The 6,989-nt window shown below is 43.7% G+C and overlaps 1 pseudogene; it reads right to left on the bottom strand.

The window, feature by feature from the left end:
- Positions 1-3,105: 3,105 nt before the first annotated feature.
- LOC142425145 (U6 spliceosomal RNA) lies at positions 3,106-3,188 on the bottom strand (annotated as a pseudogene).
- Positions 3,189-6,989: the final 3,801 nt, after the last annotated feature.

Here is a 6,989-nt window from a genome sequence, read left to right as displayed (position 1 = left end):
GCGCCAGGGGGGGGTGTGGAGCCGCGACCTTCCGGCCCCGCGGCGCGAACGCAGTCCGCGCGGCCCAGCGCGTGCCCGGGCGTCGGAGGCGAGCGGCCCCACCCGGCCAGGGAGGGGGCGGGGCGGGGAGCCCCACGCGGGCCCGGGCTGGGGGCGGGGCGAGAAGGAGGCCGCCGGCCCACCTAGGGCTTGGGGCGCTGGGGCTGGTAGGGACCTCCCACCCACCTGGCTGACCCACCACCTCCCAACTCAGGCTCCCCAGCCTGACGGGCCCTGTGGGGTAGTGGAACTTTTGGAAGCACCGGACCTGGAGTTGGGAAGTTAGGAAGGTTTAATGACTTTGTGGCCTGACACCTTTGGCAGGGCATTTGAGTTCTCTGGAACAGGTAGATTACATTATGTTATCTCTTAACAGCCCCGAAATTCTGACATCTCATCCTGGATTTGTTGGGAATCATCTTGCCCCAACTACCTACCTACTACCAAGAGATGGAATGTCCCTACAGGCTGTGATGCCGCTGCATGGAGAAGAAAGTCGTCCAATGAAGAAAGGCTGTCTATAGGGAATGTATTTTTTCTTTTAAAACATATTTATTTCTTTCACATTTTAAAAATTGTTTACAGAGCAAATTGGTTTTTTCACTCAACAGTTCATATACCTTTTGTTAGGCCAAAGAGGTTTTGTGTTTTGTCTTTCTGTTTTATTTTTGAGGAGTTTTCCATTGGACACTGTAGGTTTCATCCACAAATGTCCCTTTGATAAATGGCCACTTCCCCCTCTTCTCCAACTCCGTTTTTCTCCAAACGTACTGACTTCAGAGCTCTCGTTCTTCTCAGCTTATTGCGCAAACAATTTTTATGTCATTTCCTGAATTCAATTCCAAAGAGTCACTCGTGAATACCCACAAGTTACTGCCATGTGGTCCCAATCCGAGGCCTTCCATATTACTCACTGGGTTAGGTAAACTCACTTCAGGATTACCTAATTCCATTGATAAAACCTTGCCATTCTAACAACCAGGCACCCAAATCTCACTCTACTGAAGTTCTCTGGTACAAAACCCCATGGATGGATTCTTCCTCTTCATTCCTGATGAATAAGCTGGTCTCCTCTCCAGAAACCTCTTAGCCTTTCAACTCTCCCTTCTGCTTCTGTTCCCACTTCCCTACCTCGTAGGTGGCACATGATTGCTGCTCTTACCCACCCAGAGGTTCCTCAAAAGACAGAGCAGGCAATCGGTTCTGAAAGCGCCCAGCCTTATTCTGCATACATGGATTTCACTCAACAGCAACAAGCAACAATTCTGCATATGACTGCCAAAACCCAGAGCTGAACATAGTAACCCCTTTTAAAGCCTTCCAAGACTCTCCTCTGGGACAAACAGTTCCAAGAGTTAGCATGGCTTACTCACTCAGAGTCAGCCTCTAAGATGTAAGACAGGTTAGAACTGTCCCTGTCGATTTCCAAGATTTAACTGTTTACAGGAAGAGAAAGCCTCACCTTTCTCCCAAGTGGTTTCCAACTGCTGACCTTATGGTTTGCAGCCCAATGTGTAACCCACCCAGCCACTAGGCCCCCACCATGGTATACCAAACTCACTGCCATTGAGTTGATGCCAACTCATAGAGAACCTGTAAGACAGGGTAGAACTGCTCATGTAAGTTTCTGAGACTAACGCTACTGGAATAGAAAGCCCCATCTTTCTTCCTCATGATATCTAGGTCCTTGAATATGTGATCCCTCTACCTCTTCAGCTTCAGCTCCAATCCAACTCCTACCACATCTACATCCAAGGCTTAAACAAGTTCTTCTCAGTTCAGTCACAGAACAGATGGGAGTTTGTAAAATGTGGATGAAGGGCAGCTGGGTTGGAACCTTCCTAGAAACTTACTCTCCCTCTTAGAAAATAGGGGCAGCACGTGTATTGCATGATCCCAAATCTCTCAGCCAACAGCATCAGAAACAACAGTACCCCACTAACAGATGATGGCCAACTGTACCATTCGGACTCATGTCACTCTCCACAGCCCTGGCAATAGTACAGCCTCCCATCAGGCTACTGAAAAGGCTCACTATACCTATTCCAAGTCTCCCATTCCAGAGCTTTGATCTATAATTTTTCCCCTTCTGGCTATCTTTCATTTTACCTCAGGTTTTAAAATTTGGGTCCATTTTAACTTCATTGTCCATGCCTGAACTAGTTTGAATCCCTGTCCACATCACATACAGATTTGATTGTCTTTGCCTACTGACCCCATCTGAACACCATGCTCATTAACTTTTTACTGTTTTCAAGATCTTGCATTATCTTTTCTATGGGGTCGTCCTGACATCTTCACCATACTCTCATCCCACATTCTTAAATTGAAGTCAAGACCATTCCTCTCTGCTTTATCGGTCCATTAGATGATAATCCTATGCATTTTCTCGTTTGCTTAGGTCCTTGCTGTGAGCTCCATGAGAAAAACGGGCATTTTCTCAAGTTCATCTTTGTCTCTCCAGGACATAGGACAGTGTTGCAATACTAAAACCCAAACCAAACTCTCTGCCATCAAGTGAATTCCAACTCGCAGTGACCCTATAGGGCAGAGACTTTCAACTCTTTACAGGAGTAGACAGCTTCATCTTTCTCCCTCGGAGTGACTAGTAGATTCGAACTTTTGACCTTATTATAGTTCAATGAATAGCCCACTGTGCCACCAGAGTTCCTTATGTGTTGAAATAAGGTAGTTCTTACTCATTCCAACAAACGGATATCGACCATCTCCTCAAGAGGCAAATGCCATGCAGCCACAGTTGTCTCCTTCCTTAGCTTTCCACAATAGTCTATTCTTCCTCTCTCTGTCACGTGGCATCCTCTGCTTATCAGTCTAATCTTCTCCTGCTACTGCTCACATTCTTTGCTTATCTTAATAAAGCCAGAGCAGGCCAAACAATCCGTTAGAGTAATTCACAAAACGCCCCGCCTTCCTCTTTCCATGCCATCTGCTTCCACATTATATAACAACAAGGTTCATATATAAGGAGCTACTATATAGAAGAGAAAAAAACAACAACGGTAGATTGTGAATTGCTATTGGTCTAGTGGTGAGAATTTTCATTTTCTAAATATGGAGTATTTCATAAATTTGTGTGTCATCCATGCTAATCTTCTCTGTGTTGCTCCAATTTTAGTATGTGCCAGCACCAGTTGTGAGATTTTTAAATTTTTTTATGGTCAGCTATAATCCATATTATTAATCCAGACTATAGTCTTTGGCCTTTATGAGTGTTTCAAGTCCTCTCTGTTTTCAACAAGCAAGGTTGTTTTCTCTGCATATTGCAGGTTGTTAGTGACCCTTCCTCCAATCCTGATGCCCCATCCTTCTTTTTTTTTGGAAAACGAGTATCCTTTTATTATGAGGGCTGACGTAACAAACACTGACTATGCCGAGTGCTGGAGAGGATATGAAGGATCCAGAACTGGTGGTGGGAATGTGAGATGGTGAAAGCACTTTGGAAAACAATTTACCAGTTTCATAAACAAAAAAATATCTACCACATGATCCAGCCATTCCATTCCAGGCATCTTCCCACGAGAAAGGAAAATCGCTTGTATACAAAAACCTCATACATGAGTATTCATAGAAATTTTACTTTTAATAGCCCAAATTGTAAACCACACAATGTCGACCAGTAGTGAATGAATAAACAAATTACAATAAATCTATATAATGGGACTATATATTTTTTTCATTTTTTAAAACAAACAGTATCCCCTTGTCCTGCTTGCATGATTGCCTCTTTTTAAATGTTTAATCATTTTATTAGGGGCTCATACAATTCTTATCACCATCCATCCATACATCAATTGTGTAAAGCACATTTGTACATTTATTGCCCTCATCATACTCAAAACATTTGCTCTCTACTTAATCCCCTGGCATCAGCTCCTCATTTTCCCCTCCCTCCCTACTCCTCCCTCCCTCATGAACCCTTGATAATTTATAAATTATTATTTTGTCATATCGTGCCCTGTCCAACTTCTCCCTTCACCCACTTTTCTGTTGTCCGTCCCCCAGGGAGGAGGCCACATGTAGATCCTTGTAATCGGCCCCATTCTTCTTTATGTAATCTAGCTTCTCAGATCATTTCTTTAGCAAACAGAATGAATCAGTATGATGAAAGATCTGTGTAGGCTGGGTTCTCTAGAGAAGTAAAACTGGTGATGCTTATATGTGCTTACATATAGAAAGAAGTGAATATCATGAAGCATCTCACATGGTTGTAGAAGTGAGTAGGTGTAGTCTGGTTCAAGTCTGGGGATCATTTGTTGAGTGGAGGCTTCTCCTGACTCGCGCGGTAGTAGGGGCTGACAAACCAGGAATATCAAAATCTGGTAAATGCAAAAGTGAATGAAGCCAACGTTAACATTCTGCTGATGGCTCCTGGAATCTGCAGGCAATATGGCAGGAGGTCAATGAACTCGAACTAGATATAGAAATGAGGTTCAGTAGAAGTGACAAGCTTTCCCACAGAGTGTGTTTTGAAAAGGAACAGGTCATGCTTCTATTCTAATTGCATCAAAGCCATAACCTGTCCCAAGTGCCTAAGCTGCACAACATGGCTGGCTGCTCACAGCATTGATTGCACTATGTTAGATCCCATCATGGAGTTGATTACATTGTGTCAAATCATATCATGGGTATTGCTGTTAAACTCCTGAGAATCCTGGCCCAGCCAAGTTGGCACAAAACCTAACTATCACAGGATACAATCCTGAAGCATATGTTGGATTGGGGAAGGGAACGCAAGCTCACCTTGGGCGCACGGAAGAATTACGATCAGTTGAGATGCAAACACCACAAAAGGAGTTTATTTGCTAGCTCGAGCTAGGACTTCCTTCCCTCCACTGCCCAGCGCAGCGGGACCTAGCGTCCAGAAGGGAATCAGCCCCGAGTTCTTTGTTCCCTGGGCTTTTATGGGGCCAGGGATGGGGGGGCAGTCCAGTGTTGCTGTTCTTTAAATTTATTGGAGAAAACTTCTGACATCAGCGTTGTCCAGTGGTGGTTGGCGAGTAGTTCCGTGCGTATTCTCTTGATTGGTCAATTGGGGATGGTGGTCGCTGCCCCCTACTGGTCAGTCTGGGACAGGTGATGCCTTCTCTGACAGAATTACCTCAGTGTCCAGGAATCTGAAATTAGAGCTTAAGCCTGCCCCAGACTTTGGTTTTATACAGCCTGTCATGGTGCTGGTGCTGGCAGTTGTAAACCAGGGCCCCACACATACCTTTTGTGTTAATCCAGATTGACTAGAGAAACAAATTTATAGATACTCATATGTGTATAAGAAAGAGCTTTATATATAAGAACAATTGAATATTAAGAAAACATCCCAGCCCAGTCCAGATCAAGTCCATAAATCCAATATTAGCCCATACGTCCAATACCAATCTAGAAAGTCCATCTCAGACTCACAAAGCACATACAATACTGCTGAATGCGGGGTGATCACAGGCCAGTGGGTGGAAAGTCTTGTGGATCCAGTGGTGGTGTAAGCATTTTAGGACTAGCATGGGTCTCCATGTGACTCCTCCAGCTCCAGGGCTTTTGGTAGCTCCATGTGTATTGTCAGCAGAAATGTCTCGCAGGGAGTGAGTGTATCTGGCCTCCAGTGAGCTATTTATCTCTGTTGCACTTCCAAATGAGGTCATCAAGCTGCAGCCTGATTGACAGGCTAGACCCCACCCCTTCACTCAAGTCTTAAATTAATACCAGATTATGTAACTCTCACACCTTTCCTGATTTTAAATCACAAAGTATCCCTTGTTCTGTTCAAATCACTGCCTTTGGTTTACATCGAGGATCTGCATAAGCACAATGAAGTGTTCTGGAATGCTTATTATTTGCAAAATTGTAGTTTGTTATGATCCTCACAGCCCTTCTGTAGTCCATAAAACACACATAAATAATGGACATTCTCTGCTTTCTTCCATATTCCATCTGACATTTGCACTGATATGCCTCATTCCATGTCTTCTTCTGGATCCAATTTGAATTTCTGGCAGCTCCCTATTTATGTACTGCTGCAACTATTTTTGAATTATCTTCAGTAAGTTTGCTTGTATGTGATATTAATGATGTTGCTCCATAATTTTCATATTCTATTGGTGACATTGATTATATAACCATGTCTCCTCCATCCTATTTCTGTACAGTTGGTTCTAAAAGCTGAATGTAGATCCTTGTATAAGTTAAATACCATTTTGGAATTTATGTCCCAAAGACCCTGCCAACTTGAGATCAATATGAAATGAAAAATACATTTAAAACTATTCAGAGAATCCAAAGGACATTTTAAATAACTGTAACCCCTCTGAGGTAGGCAGATTGGAATTATTAATGTCATCTAACTGAAGCTCAGCAGGGTAAAATAATTTGATAAACATTCATTCCACACCAAAGTCTCTATCTTGAAGAAAGTATGCTACCCATAACCCTGCTAAGGGAGTGGCCCTAGGCAGTACTATTCTGCACATTGTTATCTCTGAACCATGTCCAGTTAACATTGGGCTGTTAACTGAAAGATCAGCAATTCAAACTCACCAGCGGCTTGCTCTGAGATTAGATTGCTGTTGTTAGGTGTCATCCAGCCTTAGAAGACTTAGATGGGGTTTCTGTGCATCAGAATTGACCCATTGGCAGTGGTTTGGTTTTTGCTTCTGTTGTTGTTAGGTGCTGTCAAGTTGGCTCCAACTCATAGCAACCTTCTACACAACAGAGCGAAACGTCCCACGTCCTGTTCCATCCTCCAACTATTCTCATGTTCGAGCCTGTTGTTGCGGTCACTGTGTCAATCTATTTTGTCAAAGGCTCTTTTGCTGCCCCTCTACTTTACCAAGCATGATGTCCTTCTCCAGGGACTGGTCTCTCCTGACCACATGGCCAAAGTACATGAGACAAAGTCTCACGATGCTTGCCTCTCTGGCAGTCTTTTTAACAGAAGATCT

The sequence above is a fragment of the Tenrec ecaudatus genome, chromosome 13 (genome assembly GCF_050624435.1).
Source record: "Tenrec ecaudatus isolate mTenEca1 chromosome 13, mTenEca1.hap1, whole genome shotgun sequence".
NCBI lineage: Eukaryota > Metazoa > Chordata > Mammalia > Afrosoricida > Tenrecidae > Tenrec > Tenrec ecaudatus.
Note: the sequence above shows the minus strand (reverse complement) of the source record. Positions and strands in the feature narration are given on the sequence as shown.